Here is an 18,366-nt window from a genome sequence, read left to right on the forward strand (position 1 = left end):
AGGACTGAAGACCACAACAACAACAACCCCATTATTAAAACTTATGCTATGACAAAAGCAATTGATAATTGTTGTCTGTCTTAGATGAGTTGTCAGATTTAGTGAACAGAAACTGTGGACAGTTATTTCAGAGAAACTATCAGCTAACACTGAAATCCGCTTTACGAATTACTTTCGCATTGAGCTGTTTACCATTGCGCCATCAACCAAGGGTATGCGCCGACTGTGCTGTGCATGCTCAGTCCCCTAAAACTCCAGTTGGGTTGTTTGCCCAGCTACGAATATGACAACTTTCAATTGTTTTTAATAAACATGTTGCGTATTAGCAGCTAAATTTTTGACAGCATCTTCTTTTCTGTAGAAGAAAATTTAGGACGTTCAGATGGTTCGAATGGCTCTGAGCAGTATGGGACTCAACTTCCAAGGTCATCAGACCCCTAGAACTTAGAACTACTTAAACGTAACTAACTTAAGGACATCACGAACATCCATACCCGAGGCAGGATTCGAACCTGCGACCGTAGTGGTCTCGTGGTTCCCGACTTTAGCGCCTAGAACCTCACGGCAAATCCGGCCAGCCGTTTAGGAGGTGTTTCTGCATGTCGGGCAACGGCCTTGCCGCAGTATATACACCGGTACCCCTGAGATCACCGAAGTTAAGCGCTGTCGGGCGCGGTCGGCACTTGGAAGGGTGACTATCCAGGTCGCCATTTTTCGGGGTGCACTCAGCCGCGTGATGCCAACTCAGGAGCTACGCGACCGAATAGTAGCGGCTTCGGTCAAGAATACCATCAAAACAAACGGGAGAGTGGTGTGCTGACCCCACGCCCCTCCTATCAGTATCTGCCTCTCAGGATAACACGGCGGTCGAATGGTCCCGGTAGGCCACTCGTGGCTTGAAGACGGAGTGCTCTTTTCCTGCATGTCAGATTGGACCATCCTGCTGTGACTGAGAGCCGATGCAGAGATGGGAGGCAGCGGGGCAGGCAGATGCAGCCGCGCGGTGCGGCCCGTCCGGGCCCCGGCTAGCAGCCGGGGACCGGCGACAGCGACAGCAGAGGCGCGGCGAGGCGAGGCGACGGTGGCGCCGCGGCGGCGGCGGCGGCTGCGGCGGCGGCCGGCAGTGCGTCCGCGACGCTCGCCCGGCAGGCACCGCCGCTCAGCGCCTGCACCCGCGACGCCTCCGCCAGGCGACGCCCATCGCCGCCTCAGGAGGCGACGCTCTGCCGCTCCTCAGGCCGTAACGGTGGCGACGCGCCGGCAGGTCGTCTGACAGACGGCACAGTAGAGCGGCTGGGTTCGCGCGCGCCTCGCGGCTACAGCTTGTCGAGTTCTGCGAGTAAACACGTTCTGACTGTCCACCCTGTCCCCGAGATCAGTCTACAAACATTATCAACCAGAGCAGCAACTTCGTTTCCTCTCTGTCATTACTGACTTTCAGGTCCTGCAGACAACTACTGTAGTTTACTTTAAAATACCCGCTCCCGTATTTTGGATAGTAGCAATGAACCATTTCGTGTGTACGACACTTATTCTCGTCTATATCAGTGTTTACTGTTAAAGAGCAGCTAAGAACAGCAAGGTATAATCTGAATCTAGATATCCACTCGTGTTTTAGATATACAAGTGGAACAGTTATCGAGTTAAACTATCACCTACTGACACTCCTTTGGTGCATCATCTCCATTTCGGGATACAGAGGTAAAATACTCATCCTTTTCTTTAATTTCCATTAACTTATTTAATAAATGGTATATAAAATTCTTTCGTTAAACATGTCTCGCACTGAGAACGACAATCTCGCAAAAGGACTGTCGCGATGGAAGCAGTAGTACCGATTCAGACTTGATATTAATGAGTTGGACTCTTCCATGAGACTGGTAAACCTCATGAGGGAAACTTTTTCGACTGTAATCTTACGGGAGAGACCTAATCGAAGCCCTCTTGAGGTATGATTAAAAGTGTGAACATCTACGTTTAATTTCGTATTTATTCTTTGTCACTGTGTATAAGAGAAGTCCTGCACCCGAGGTACGCTTAGGAATGCTACTTTATTGTAAACGAGTCATTGTGGTGATACAAACTTTGACTTACACTCTGACGTATTCATCATTTACAGTGCGGAACGATTTGAAGTGGAATGATCATATAAAATTAATTGTTGGTAAACGGGTACCAGGTTGAGATTCATTGGGAGAGTCCTTAGAAAATGTAGTCCATCAACAACGGTGGTGGCTTACAAAACACTCGTTCGACCTATACTTCAGTATTGCTCATCAGTGTGGGATCCGTACCAGGTCGGGTTGACAGAGGAGATAGAGAAGATCCAAAGAAGAGCGGCACGTTTCGTCACACGGTTATTTGGTAAGCATGATAGCGTCACGAAGATGTTTAGCAAACTCAAGTGGCAGACTCTGCAAGAGAGGCGCTCTGCATCGCGGTGTAGCTTGCTGTTCAGGTTTCGAGAGGGTGCGTTTCTGGATGAGGTGTCGAATATATTGCTTCCCCCTACTTTTACCTCCCGACGAGATCACGAATGTAAAATTAGAGAGATTCGAGAGCGCACGGAGTCTTTCCGGTAGTGGTTCTTCCCGCGAACCATACGTGACTGGAACAGAAAAGGGAGGTAATGACACTGGCACGTAAAGTGCCTCCGCCACACACCGTTGGGTGGCGTGCGGAGTATAAATGTAGATGTTATATTTTGGAACTCTGAAGTCCTGTGAGGATATCTCGTTATGCTTGAAGGGCAATGTCGTGATAAGTCTTAACCTAGTCCAATACTGATTGCAACAGAAGAAAAACTAGAATGTACCTAAGTGTCGTTCTTCCCCATTCAACATTCTCCAACTCTGGGACGCACTAAAAACGTGAAAACATCCCAATCTTCATTGAACCAACCTGTAATTGAACTAATCTGAAGTAATATACCTTCTGTTATTGCTTGTGAAAACACCAAAGCGATGATGGTGATCAATATAGGCCTCGAATGAAAAACAGTACCATGCACTGTATAACCAGAAAAGCGTTACGTCAACGGTTATTGTGTGGGAATGTCACGCGCGATATCGTAGCGTCGTCTTGAGGAATGTGTGTCAATCCTGTGAGTCAATGAGCAATTCCAAACGGTTTATTCTGAGATGGCATAAATGCTCTGCGACTCGGAGATATGAATCACAGACGATGCTCGTTACATCGGTTAGGCAATTACAAAACATTTACAACCTTTTGTAATTCGTTGCATAACGCACAAGACGCTTGAGCTGCCCCTAATGCTGGATTTTATGCTACCCGCCACCCCATCAAATACCATGCTCAATGTTTTCGTATTCTCTTGCTCGTTGCCCCCAAAATATTAGTCCTTGAATGAAACCTTTTTATAGGAAATGTAATGTAAAATTTTGTACTGTGATACTTTTCTCTAGAGGACATAGTTTTCGAATCATTAAAGAAAACGTATAAATCTGACCTTCATAGACGTTTGTCTCGAATAACTCGAAAACCGTGGTCTCCAGTGGGAACGTCTCCCACTACATATTTTAACTTCCTTAAATATTCAACAAAAGTTCCTGTTTATTTTTTCACTGTATAAATAATAGTCTGGGCATTGCAAGTGAGAGAATATGAAATTCTCGTAGATAGCTTATGAAGGCAATGGTGGCACAAAATCGTTAGGGGCAGCTGAACTTATGTATAGTATATCTGATGTATTGTTGGGGGATTTACGTTGCAGCACTTGAAGGGCAGAGTGCCATGTATATAAATTTCAGCTTTGCATGGTTGACATATGAAGCAAGAGAGAAGACAAGAAAATGTTGAATGCCTTGAATTTCCCATACTTATGGTGTTTCTTGGGCCTCAAACACAATTATCGTCGAATAATTCACCGCTGGTGCTATGTAAGCATTTACGTGAGTCTTTAATACGTGAGTGAGGGTAAGGGGCCCTCAAGATCTATTTAGTTCGCAATACACTCATTTACATGGACTCTAGATGCGCTAAGGAACAATATTGGCTCGATAGATACTACGGTAATTATCATCGAAGCAATCCAGCCACGGCAGTAATTGAGGATACTTCTCGTGAAGAAAAATGGCGGTCTGAATAAAATACTTTAAACTAAGGATTAAAAAGAGCCTTGAGCGCAATAAAATATTTATTTGTAATGGATATTTTACAAGCAAGTATTATGTTGCTATCAAGACCCTTTTAAATTCATTTTTTAAATTCTGCCTCATGTTGTTAAATCGGCGCGACTTGTTTATGTTTTGATGGACACTATCGTCGATTAGAGATTGTTCGAATTTCAATTCATTTCTTGCCTCGACGACTTGCTGAATGTCAGTGTTCTCCATAGAAAACTAACTGATCTGTGAGGAGCTGAAGTAAGGTGAAGGTTGTTTTTGGGAAACAGGACACATACCCTCCAGGCGCACGTACTCTTCCAGTGCATGAGTCACCAACGGAAAGATTCTAATTACCGCCGATTCCAGAGGCAAATCGGGGCGTAGACTGGAGACAGCGCACGTGCGGATGGTTATGCCGGGAAACTCTAGTGTACCTTCGCTATAGTTTTACCTGCTAATAACAGTAGCGAACCGCAAATATTCGTGAACTTTCACTTGCCGATCGACCTTCTGTGTTGTGTAGTAGACGCTACTTGCTTCAGGTTTGTTACCCATTTTAATGGTTTCGCGTCTCATTCCATACCGGGAATATCCGCAATAGCTAAAATGAATTTCCTTGGTACCAGTTTCGTTCATAAAGTCATCCTCAGAGTCACAACCCTTAACATCTCAAGGCACAGACAGTTGTGTCATTGTAAATAATCATTCTGCGACGAATTACGTATCTGCTTCAATAAATTTAGCTTAACAGATGTTATTATACAGGGTTAAAATTTTTTAAGCAGATTTGGTTTTATAGTACGTAGTATACACCCAACAGGTATTTCAGTTCTTCAGGCTTTCCCGGCGAGGAACTGTCATTTCGATTAATCGGGTTTCTGCCGGTTATTCGTGTCTTTCCGGCGTGACTCACTGTCTTCTCCAGGTGCTGTCCGACACTGATTACAGTGTGGAACGAGTCTGGTATTTATACCTATGTTGTGCTAGGCGTTCCCTCAGCGGTCCGCGCCTCGTCTGGCGCTCTCTCCATGTTGTCGCCGACCAATAGCAACGGCTGTGGCGTTTTCTTCTAGCCGCGGCCGTTCCAAACGCTGTGCATGTTCTTTGTGGTTATTATCCGTTGTAAATAGCTGATCTAAGTTCTGAATTGCGTACAAGCTGAGCTAGACGTTTAACCTTCCGTCTGTCGTAATTTTGGTCCTATGAATTAAAACGTTCTGTTAGAGTGTTATGCCTTGTTAGGCGTTCCGTCCCAAGTTCCTGCCACCAAGTGCGGCTGCAGTGTTATTTGCAGGCAGCTTGTGTTCAAGCCGAGCTCAGCTGGAAACCGGTGTCCAGGTTAACGATATTCTCCCCGACTTTCATCTCAATAGATCCTTTGATGTCGCTGTCCCAGTATCTCGATATTTGTGTTAAGATCTTGGCATCATTTTACAGCATAGAATGATTGAGTTCTGCACAATGGTAGGCAATCGCTGGCTTCATTGCCTGTCTCACTCGGGTGTACCTTTGGTGCTCTTCGCACCTGATGTCAACGGTTCTCGTCGTCTAGCCGATGTATGCTGTACCACATTCAAATGGTACGTGGTAAACACCAGGTTTCTTTAGACGCAGGTCATCTTTCACACTCCCTAGCAGAGCCATTATCTTGGTGGGTGAATGGAATACGCTTTTAATGTTATGTATGAGGAGAATTCTGCTTTTTTTTTTGGCAGATATCTGCCCAACATATGACACATGCGCAAACCTTTGCGTTTCTCCTTGTGTCTCTTCAGGAACCTCTATTGCTGAACATGGTTCAGTGCTTTTTGAACTTCTCGAGAAGAGTACCCGTTTTTGTAGAAAACAGATTGTAGATATTCTATCTCCGTCGTGATTGTTTATGTATTGGAACGCTTTTTGGTGATGATAATTTGTGAACTAAACTGATAAAATGAAATGATCAATCTTAATACTTTCTAAATGACATTCTCTTCATATTTAACATATGTGGAGCAGCGTTATTCTATATTTTTAAGTATGATTGTATTTATTGGTTGTGCTCTATATCCTAAAACAAATTCTATGTCACTTACCACAATGCGTATCTTCAAATCTGTCATGCTTGACATAGTAACAAATTGATTTCTTACCGATAACAGGAACACTGGATTTTATGAACAGTCCGTTAACATGATGCAAGACTCCAGTTATCTAGTGACGTCAATGGAACCTGATGAATTTTATCAAATAAAGACATTGTCGGTGATAGTGACTGAAATCAAAAACAAATTATTGGAATACAGCAGCAGCCAGTCACAAATTGGTTTTACGTTACTATATTCAAAAATTACTGCTCCCTGTTTCAAATTATTACTGTTACGGCTTACATGCTTTCACCAAAACAGATGTCACTTTTCACGGAAAACCACTAGTGAACTAAAGTAACATATTTGTTGCCGAAAGATTCGAGGAAATCTGATGAACTGCATTAATTCGAAGCCAGAAAAGGTACTTTTTGAATCAACTAACCTAAAACCCATTTGTGGCATCTCACTGAAGTACGCCATCAGCTGATGAAACAAGCCCTAGAGAAAGAACACAGTTATTCTTTTATCTTTCTGAAACCCTTCAGGAAACATAACTTGTTAGGAATTCAAGACAAAATGACACTTCCTAGAAAATAATGAGCGGAAACTCTATCGTATCTCTTTTGTGTACAAACTTCAACTATTCGAACTGTGCCGGCCGCGGTGGTCTAACGGTTCTAGGTGCTCAGTCCGGAACTGCGCGACTGCTACGGACGCAGGTTCTAAATGGTTCAAATAGTTCAAATGGCTCTGAGCACTATGGGACTTAACATCTGTGGTCATTAGTCATCTAGAACTTAGAACTACTTAAACCTAACTAACCTAAGGACATCACATAATACCCAGTCATAACGAGGCAGCGAAAATCCCTGACCCCGCCGGGAATCGAACCCGGGAACCCGGGCGTGGGAAGCGAGAACGCAGGTTCGAATCCTGCCTCGGGCATGGATGTGTGTGATGTCCTTAGGTTATTTAGGTTTAAGTAGTTCTAAGTTCTAGGGGACTGATGACCACAGATGTTAAGTCCCATAATGGTCAGAGCCATTTGAACCATCTTATTCGAACTGTCCCAAATACCTAATGTCTTTCTACTCTTTCAAATATCATCCGACCTATACAGACGCGGTTCCTGCATGCACCCGGCCGACTTCGTAAGGAATTAACACCCGTCACTGGTGCGCTGTTCATTTGCGGAAACACAACATTCAATGGGATGCATATGAAGTCGTGCGTTGTATCCTGTCTTCACGTGCAATTAGTTCCAAACGGCACTGCTGCTGATATGGCGTTTCCTAATGTCTTCATCATACCTTCCAGTTTCATTGACGAACGGTGAAGTTCCTATTTATGTTAATTCGGTGCCGAACAACCCAAGACGGAGCCCGGCGGCCAATAATATCATGCTGGTCTTTAATGTATTGTTAAAATTTCGTATCCCCTGAACATGCTCTGAATATGGTTGCCTGATGCGAGGAGTATCCGGGCTTGTAATGAAGGATGCACACTTAGTGTATATCGCTGAAAACGATCAAGTAAATTTCGTGCTGCTTGAGGTACCTCTCACGCATCGAGAGTTGTAACGGATACAGAACAGAGGAAAACACTCAAGAATGTGTATCGTTTGCCTAACAACGAACTCTGCGCCTGAGTAGCTGATTATCTTCGATAAATTCATACGTCTAATAAATACTTTAGTCTCACAAGCGTTGGCATCTGTCATGTTTATTGACATTTGCTACTTACAAGTATATTCATTAACGACCGCAGTAGTAATCTTACTTACTACACTGGTATAGCAACATTTTCTTTTATTTTACTATTGAATATGCCCCCAAAGTTTCTACACTTCGACTTCACTTAGCACTTAATTATTATTTCTTACACACGAACTTGCGCAGTGGATAATGACCTTGCATTTAGGAAGAATACTGATCAACATATCATCTGGACATTCAAATTATGGTTTTAAATCGTTTCCAAAACTCACTTTCACTGTTTGGTGTGTGCGTGTGTTTTGTTGGGGTGAGGGACACAGCGGGGGGAGGTGGGGAATCAGTAATAAAAACAATTCTGACCGTTCCATCTTCAGTCATCTCTAATGATCTCACTGCTGACAGAATGTTAAAACCTGATACTCCCCGATATATTTTTCCTATTACTACTACTGCAAACATATATGCAGTGAAATGCTTTGTAAATAAAATCATAATCTGTTACGAAAAGCAAGACAGATGAAGCTGTTGCTAACGTACATAAATAGAAAATGCTACTTATTTCACTTTTCCGGCAATGTTTCAATTTTATTAAGAATCACAATGAGCTATAACGTAAAAGTTGTTTTGACATCAACATACATTCTTAACTACATCTTTACTTTTATATAATTTACTAACGAATAATTCATGCACCTTCTCTTGATGTGGCGTGTCACCCAGCAATTACTTCTTCTTGTGCATTACTATGATACCGACGTTATATCCTGAAGAAGAGAACAGCATTAGCTTTCTAGGGAATGGAATCCACCTCTTTAACCGCTAAATACATTTAGTTGCGATAATTATCTAACTTTGACACTTTCCATATAGTGTTTCGCATACTTTCATAGCCCTATGTTTTTGGAGGGACTTCTTTGTTGTTTATTATATTATTTTATGTATTGGCCCTATTTCTTGTGGGTCACCTTCTTCTCTTTTTTCAACTTCTTCATCTCAGGGTACCCAACGTCCTGGATTATTCGTTGGATATATTCTAATCTCTGTCTTCCCCTATAGTATTTGCGCTATACATCATCCTCTGTTATGACGGCAGATATTTTCTGATGTCTTAACCTATATCGTGCCATCCTGTCTCTTATTGTAATCACTGTGTCCTCACCGATTCTACAACGAACTCCCTCGTTTCTTTTCAGCACACTATATTTTAAGTATCCTTCAGAAACACTAAGACCCAAATGCTTCGTTTTCCTTCGTTTTCAGCTTTCCCACAGCCAACGATCTTGTTTCATTCAACACCGTGCTCCGGAAGCTTATGTTTCGTACTTGCAGGCTTATTTTAACATGAAATGCCCTGTTTGCGCATGGTAGTCATGTTTTATATCCTCCCAGCTTCGTCCGTTATCCGCTACTTTCCTTCCGATGTAGTAGTATTTCTGTACTTCGTCACCTTCGTATCTGACGATTTTTGTGTTACGTTTACGGCTAACCTCAGTTTTGCTACGTAGTGAGAGATCTAATGATCAGAAGTTGATTCTCTCCTGCTACTGGTTGAGTAGCGTCATATACAGAGTGTTCTTGGTGTAAGAGAAGATAGTTTTATTGGCTAATCAGGACGGTGTACTAAACAAGATTACACCAATGTTTGCAAACAAATACTTTTTACTTATGCTCGTTAGAGGTCGTTTGTTTTTAGATTGGTTAGCCCCTCCAAGTACATGTGGCGACAGCACACCATTAATACTCACATTGCCCTGGGCAGCAAATCAGGTGTTGGAGTGTCGACCCGAAGACACAAAATTGATAGTCTATAATGATAGGCATAGTCAGTTAAGTGCTTTAGTGTGACCGCGCGGAAAACATCATGTCGTAATGTTTTTGACATGTTTATTGATAGACTGATGCAGAGGGAAAAAAACAGCTTATCACATGCCAGTTTATGTGTACCACGTATAAATGAAAAAAAGTATCCGCACTTATTCCAGTTACTTCCTGTAAAACTGTTATGTGTCTTTCGTAGCCTGCATGATTTAACTGTCCCACACCCAGTATCCACGAATACACTGTCGGACGCATCTTCGCGTCGGTGTGACCCAATGCTATGTTTGTTACGTTATTACTCAGTTTCAACAGCAATGTGTGTCATCGTTGCTGTTAGAAAATACTATTAATTCCATCATGAGTGATTGAAAACAACTTTTCTTCGATACACAGTGTTTCTTGATTGTGTATGGCGCGCTTGCTATGCTGAAATAGAATCTTTCAAGACATATCTTTTGTTTGGACGGAACTGTCAATTAATTTCACACGGTGGCGCACCAAAAATATTCCCTTTCCAAGTGATTTAGCTACCAAACTTTGAAATATAACACAATTGAGTCTTTCACACACAACTCACCTTGGCCATGAATAAAAAGTACACTAATTAGTAGTGCTTTGCTGACATTAGTATTCAATCGGCGCGATTTATGCATTTCGTACCTGTCAAATGCTACGCCAGATTTGCGTCGCAACACATGTCAAATTGAAATCTAATTTTAGTAAAGCTCAGAATCTGTTTCTCTTTACGTCTATAAATTAACCAAAATTTACCGCGACGTATTTCTGAATGTTTCACACCATTAACAGATGTGTAGATCAAGTGACAATATTGTTGAAGAAAGGGGCGAGGTTTTAGACACTTTAAGCCCACTAACGGGCAAACTCCATCCTACGTTAAAAGTACCTCAAAAAACATATCTTTCAATATTTTGCAGCCAAATGCTGCTCATTTCATATTATTTATTGCACGACAAATGTTTTTGTTGTCATCTGGAAACCTATGACTTCGTTTTTTGTCCACTCCACTGGTATCACCAGTCTTTGGATGTCTCTAAAAAACTACAGTGTCTTTGGCAAACCTTTACGTTTTCATAACTGCGTAGGCTTTCGCGCCACCAGTCAGCTAACCAGTCGACTTAAAATTTTACTTTTTAACATTATGACGATACCGAAAAAGCTATTATGTCAACTGTACTTTTTTACTTCTTCTCTCTGAGTAATAATTTTTTTCCATGTTTCTTGTTAGTTTTCATTCCTTTACCTTTTATATGCGGATTGAATAACAGAGAGCCGGCCGCGATGGTCTCACGGCTAAGGCGCTCAGTCCGGAAGCGCGTGACTGCTACGGTCGCAGGTTCGAAGCCTGCCTCGGGCATGGATCTGTGTGATGTCCTTAGGTTAGTTAGGTTTCAGTAGTTCTAAGTTCTAGGGAACTGATAACCAAAGATGTCAAGTCCCATAGTGCTCAGAGCCATTTAAACAATAACAGAGAGAATATTAATTATACTGGTACAACCTTTTTCACTACCTTCTCAACAGCCTTCTTTTACTCTCAGTCTACTACTGTGGCAGCAGTGTGTGTTCCGTACAAGTAATGGAACATTACACTTCGCATGTATCATCCCTGATAACTTCCGCATTTCTAATATTGTATTCATCTGAAATTGTCAAAAGCTTCCTCTAAACACACAAATCGTTTAAATCTAGGTTATTATAATCTACTAAGTGATGTCGTTGCTCCAGTGTTGCCTAGTATTTTCTTACATTTGCCGTGGAAGTCAGATTCATCTTACTTCAGGTCGTCTTCACGTGTTTTCTCATTATTTTGTAGATAATTTGAGCTGCTATTCTGCACATGTGACTTATGAATGGCAGCTGGATAATATTCACGCCAGTCAGCATGAAAAAATATGCAGACCTATTATTCCTGTATTGAAGAGTTACGTAACACGGCGAAAACTGTGACAGAAGCATTTGTAGTAGCGGTATATTCGGGAGCTACCATCTGCCGTTTCTGCGTAAGGCAAATGTGAATTGTATATGAAGAATCACTAGTAAGTGTAACGTCGAAGAATCAGGAACTGTTTCTCACAGTTACGATGGGTCGTCTTCGACTTCGTGGCATTTTGTGAGCGACACGTCTGCAATTAGCGAGGGATCGCATTATTCATTCAGACTGAAGCAACAGACGTCGGCCGTAGCCTGGATAACGCAATTATCCGCGTGCTAATTTCTACGTTCTGCCAGGTCTGACATGCTTGTTTTCGGGTAGTCCGGGTCGCTGCAGCCAAAGATATGGCCAGCGGGGCGAGATGGCTGGCTTAATTCTCGCTTAACTTGCCTATTAAATTACACGCAGTTCTCACGACCGCGGGAGTGGGTACAAGTCGGAGATAATGGTGGTGCCTGCGTAGCGAGAGGCATGAAATATTTACAGAGGATGTGGCGGATCGCGCTACCGTAAAATGAGGCCCCAAAACCAGTGGCAGTAACGTCTCCTAGTCACTTGCGCTGCATAAAGAACGATTCACGTTGGATGTTACCGACCAGGACGGAACGGAATGTTAAAACATACGACAGTACATTTCCAATGGCGGCATTTATACAAACTGTCAACGGAATGGGTTGTAACAGGACGCTTATATCTAGGATTCTCGGGAAGAAGATTTTGAGAATGACGTTGGTAGGTGGGAAATGTTGGTGTGTGCTAATACTGAAATCAAATTAATTTCGTCGTGCTGATTCATGGTAGTGGATTTTAAATTCTCGTATAATTTTAATATTCATTTTATTGTTTCCTCTGATTTCGTGACCCTTTTAGAAGGTCGAATGACGAATCAGATATTTTTCGTTATGTTGTTCTGCTAAAAAAGAGGTCTGTTATCCCAAAGCGAAAATTTATATACCTTTTTCAATTGCTGACAGAAGTAATCTCCAATATTCTGTATAAATCTGAACTTAAACCAATGAAATTTTTTCTGTTAAAATATCTTCGTCAAGAAAGAAACACATCAATTCCGTTCATGTTACAGTATTTGGTACTTACAAGTGAAGTGCATGACTTCAAACGCTAGAGGTGCACGAAAAAATGGTTAGGACTAGAAATCACTTGTGCCAAAACTGTGGTATGAAACATTTACAATTCAAAACGTCATGTCTTCCCACGAGAGGTTTTTGAATAATTATGCATTCGAGGTCTAACAAAAAAACTTCGGTAACGCGAACATATAAAGTATTGTTCCTAGGTTCGCTGTACAACATAATTTGTGATGGTGATAACAATAAGGGCCTAAAGCAAACCGTTACTGATTTTGAAGTTGTAGCATGTACGCATTCCTTTGAGGTCTTTCGGTATAGTGAACCAGCTTTTTCTGTATTTGTAGCCACACACGGAATATATGAACATTTAGAAAAGCCTGTCTCACCGATTTCTCCGATATTCATTACATATGAGCCCACAGCACAAAGAATAATTTGGTTGATCTCCGCTGCTTCATTGTTATTTAGAGTTGCTAACATAATTTAGTTTCTATATCATGTATGTAGTAACAAAACTTCATAATCGGAGAGCTATCGGCAACTTCCTGTGAACATCAAGCCACAGGTAACGGGTATTATAACGAGGCCTATGAGGTATTGGAACAGGTCATAATTGTGTATATGCTGCACTTAGTGTATGTTTTCCTTTTTTCTGATCCTCCTCTCACATTTACGAAATTTACAACTGTATTTTGGTATTGTAACGAGTCTGAATATTAAAATATTGAAAATTAACAGTAATTTCGAAACATATTCCTTTAACATAGGCAGCCTAGTAAGTTGAGACAAGGTTAAAAAGCAATTTGGGCCTATAACGAGCGCTGTACACACAAAGTGCCCTTCCGGAATGCGAACTCGTAACTCTAGGAAGACAATTTCCTCAATCAGTCCTCTGCCTGCTTCGACGTTGTCTCACACGATTTCCATTCCTGCGTCTTTATCTTCGCATCAGCGTTATGCTTAATCAGAACGTTATTAATTATATGTTTCACATATTCCAAATATATTCTCGTCCATCCGAATACAATATATAGTCACTGCAGCCTTTCTAGAACCATGTAGGTTATTCCCTGGTAATTAATACATCTCGTATCATAACGGCTTTCATCTTGGTGAAAACTAATTATGTTTTAAATATGTACTTAATTAAAATAATCAGTTGGTGAAATTATTTAGAACTGCACTTGAATAAATGGTCTCGAATGGTTATGGAACTGTCATTCTACTTGACCAAAACACAATTAGCGAACACGGAAGGTAATTTCAAGAACTCCATGCGAACGAAGTTGCTATTTCTGTCGATAACCAATACAGTCTAAAAGATACTATTATTCAACGCTGAAAGAGAGTGTTGCTGATACCACGAAGCTGTGTTGCGCTGCAGTAAATGTTGATATTTTCGTAAGTTGATGACTGTTACCACTAAAGTACACAACAATGTTAAATCAGCTATGGAAACAAAAAGGTGACACCGAAATAGGTTGACAATTGAATTGTCAGCAGCTATTTCAGTAATTTGTAGCTGTCAATTATGAATAGTCGAAAAACAAAGATTAACATCTACTTTCCAACAACAACAAAATTATTCATAATTGAATATTTACATCTAAGAGATGTGATGACCAATGCAATACGATAATGGGCAAAAATTTGCCACATTTGTTTAAAAATTCACTTGAAGTCCGTTGCATACTGACAGACCTGCAGATGATACAACCTATTAAAGAGAATTTATGTCTCGGGCCATCAGATAAAAATCGACGGTAGAGAATGATCCAAGAACTTTGTCAGAAACGTTCTAAGTTAACTGCAGCCGCATTCTCTGAGCGTATTCACCTGACAGACAGAATGTAGTATTAGTACACTTACACAATCTAATTTCGGTAAATGAGAAAAATACGGTCGAGGCAAATCGATGATGCAATGAGATCCGAATTAGTAAATCCGGAAGAAAGCGTGAGAACTGTATGAATCAGTACACAAAAATGATTCATAGGCCATTCTAAGGTCAGAAAGAAAGTTTCTTGCGTAGCGATGATATACACTCCTGGAAATTGAAATAAGAACACCGTGAATTCATTGTCCCAGGAAGGGGAAATTTTATTGACACATTCCTGGGGTCAGATACATCACATGATCACACTGACAGAACCACAGGCACATAGACACAAGCAACAGAGCATGCACAATGTCGGCACTAGTACAGTGTATATCCACCTTTCGCAGCAATGCAGGCTGCTATTCTCCCATGGAGACGATCGTAGAGATGCTGGATGTAGTCCTGTGGAACGGCTTGCCATGCCATTTCCACCTGGCGCCTCAGTTGGACCAGCGTTCGTGTTGGACGTGCAGACCGCGTGAGACGATGCTTCATCCAGTCCCAAACATGCTCAATGGGGGACAGATCCGGAGATCTTGCTGGCCAGGGTAGTTGACTTACACCTTCTAGAGCACGTTGGGTGGCACGGGATACATGAGGATGTGCGTTGTCCTGTTGGAACAGCAAGTTCCCTTGCCGGTCTAGGAATGGTAGAACGATGGGTTCGATGACGGTTTGGATGTACCGTGCACTATTCAGTGTCCCCTCGACGATCACCAGAGGTGTACGGTCAGTGTAGGAGTTCGCTCCCCACACCATGATGCCGGGTGTTGGCCCTGTGTGCCTGGGTCGTTTGCAGTCCTGATTGTGGCGCTCACCTGCACGGCGCCAAACACGCATACAACCATCATTGGCACCAAAGCAGAAGCGACTCTCATCGCTGAAGACGACACATCTCCATTCGTCCCTCCATTCACGCCTGTCGCGACACCACTGTAGGCGGGCTGCACGATGATGGGGCGCAAGCGGAAGACGGACTAACGGTGTGCGGGACCGTAGCCCAGCTTCATGGAGACGGTTGCGAATGGTCCTCGCCGATACCCCAGGAGCAACAGTGTCCCTAATTTGCTGGGAAGTGGCGGTGCAGTCCCCTACGGCACTGCGTAGGATCCTACGGTCTTGGCGTGCATCTGTGCGTCGCTGTGGTCCGGTCCCAGGTCGACGGGCACGTGCACCTTCCGCCGACCACTGGCGACAACATCGATGTACTGTGGAGACCTCACGCCCCACATGTTGAGCAATTCGGCGGTACGTCCACCCGGCCTCCCGCATGCCCACTATACGCCCTCGCTCAAAGTCCGTCAACTGCACATACGGTTCACGTCCACGCTGTCGCGGTATGCTACCAGTGTTAAAGACTGCAATGGAGCTCCGTATGCCACGGCAAACTGGCTGACACTGACGGCGGCGGTGCACAAATGCTGCGCAGCTAGCACCATTCGACAGCCAACACCGCGGTTCCTGGTGTGTCCGCTGTGCCGTGCGTGTGATCATTGCTTGTACAGCCCTCTCGCAGTGTCCGGAGCAAGTATGGTGGGTCTGACACACCGGTGTCAATGTGTTCTTTATTCCATTTCCAGGAGTGTAATTGTTCGGTCAGGTATCCCAGATCGTTCTTGACCGAAACTCACACTACTTCAAATGTTTACTGAAAATCCAAATACCTATTAACTTACAACATCACGTGTTCCCTGTGAGCATACATTTTTTGCGATTAAGGAGTTACAGTTGAAGTTAGTGGTGATAACAAATGTACGACATTATCATTTTGGTGTTGGCGTCATGGTTCATTACTAAGAAGAACATTTTTTTTACCCCTGGTACTGTTTTATATTTTGATAATTTTTACGTTGACGTAACTACTCCAATGCCGCAGTTGCCGCTGAGATTGTACTAAAAAATGTACCAGCAATATATATGATAGCCTTTGATTGTCATGTCTTCCTTGTGAAATAATCAACATGTTGTGTGAATCAGCTTAACGAGAAAATAAATATATATATTTCAAGGAGAAAAAATGCCACTAGCCAAGAGGAAGAGTTATTTAAGCGTAGCCATCGCGTTACTTTCCCGACTCAGCATAAAAGCAGCTGCTTTTCTCAGACGAGAGATCTTCGGCTGCGATGGGAAAGGAAAAGCGTTAATTAATCGACAGAATAGTTCCCTTCAGATCCAACAGTAAAAAGGAATGCAGAATACTGATACTATTAAAGCTGAAATGAAGTAGGACACTAGCAAATTTTCTGAACCGGAAGCGAAGTACTTCAAAGAAAATTTAATAAAATATATCCGTATTGATTTCTAATAAACAAAGTTGAAGGAAAAGGATCAGCTCTTGTGTTCTTGTTTGCCTTTCTTGTGCCCTTAGTTATAATGAAATGCCTCTCACATCGCTTTCTTTCAAGTCAATGAGTCTTTTGCAACATATCCGTCAATTTCCCAGCCTTTTTAACCAGACATGGGAATTTTTTTTTCATCTCCATAAGTCAGCGTCAAATTCCCAGCGCATTTTGTGAAAAGAAGTATAGTATAAGTTCCATTAAGATCTCATCCTTTCGAAATATATAAAATATACTAACTTCATTTAAACCAATGGAAAGAGACGTATTTTAGTAAAGAACAACTGAGCAAATATTTAGATAAAATTTAAGAACTTCTCCTAACACATGGTGGGAACTATTAGCTATAGTCCAGTTGTGTAAAATAGATATTGACATTTCTGGTGGTATTATTTACAATGCTACATGGAGGGAAGTGCCACAGTGATAAGACACTTTTCTAAATTATCAAGGAATTGGTTTCAAATTTCTCTTCGTGACTTCTCGATATGACTCCGGGTGCGTACCGGATTAGTCTCCTGAAGTACATCCCTGCTGAATTCTTTGCACTTCACCAATTCACTGCAATACTAAATGCAAAATTCTTTTAGCTGCAATGTTGGCAAATCACATTTAATTGTTCGTACCGTCTATCAAATCGAACTACACATGAATGTCTGTTTTCCGATCTAAATCAATCTAAACACCTTCCAATTGCAACTCATTTTCAGTACTTGTTGAGGACATGGCAGCGAAATTTTGAAGAATGCTATCTCAAATGTCATATTTAAAATTTAGTGCTTGTGCTTTCTTATAGTCTCCTCAGATATTGCTATTTTATAAATATTACACATTTCATGTCTCATGTATTCAGGAACACGTATCTTATGCCGCTGTAGGTACTAAATTTACAGGTTATGTTAACGAATTCGAGTATCTCCATTCTTCATACCTTGTAACTTGGATCGGTATATTAATGGGTTCGTCACGTAAGAAAAGTTATTTTCGTGTTTCTCCAGTGTGCAGAAGAGAAAAAAGAAAATATGTTAGTTTTGTGGTTAAATCTAGGATTCATGTTGACTGTTGTCATTGAAACGAGAAGCTAGAATAATTACTTGATTACGAAAGTACATGTTCTTAGCTTCATGACTTTTCTTCCTTAGGATCGCAGTAACATTGGAAATTTAGTTGTTACGTACATGTTATTGGAAAAGAAATTATGATGAGATTAATAGTACTATGTTACTTTTGTAACTTCTATTTTTAGATCAATGAGTACAAAATCTGTCCTTCAGATTTTCATTTCATACACCATTCCAAATCCTAGGATTTCCTAAAGGTATAAAATATGATAAACGTAAATAGTTGTGCAAACTCTATGTTGCAAATGAAAACATCTTG

The 18,366-nt window shown here is 41.8% G+C and overlaps 1 protein-coding gene across 3 annotated transcripts in view; it reads left to right on the top strand.

The window, feature by feature from the left end:
* The first annotated feature begins 1,122 nt into the window (after nt 1–1,122).
* Nucleotides 1,123–18,366, top strand: part of LOC126278199 (leucine-rich repeat-containing protein 24) — a 1,518,316-nt gene continuing 1,501,072 nt past the window's right edge. For 2 of the 3 annotated variants that reach the window (XM_049978117.1, XM_049978118.1), the window contains exon 1: nt 1,142–1,701. The gene's annotated coding sequence lies outside the window, so the exon portion shown is untranslated. Of the gene's footprint in view, nt 1,702–18,366 lie in introns of all 3 variants that reach the window. The other variant, XM_049978119.1, reaches the window with a different exon arrangement.

The sequence above is a fragment of the Schistocerca gregaria genome, chromosome 6 (genome assembly GCF_023897955.1).
Source record: "Schistocerca gregaria isolate iqSchGreg1 chromosome 6, iqSchGreg1.2, whole genome shotgun sequence".
NCBI classification, from domain to species: domain Eukaryota; kingdom Metazoa; phylum Arthropoda; class Insecta; order Orthoptera; family Acrididae; genus Schistocerca; species Schistocerca gregaria.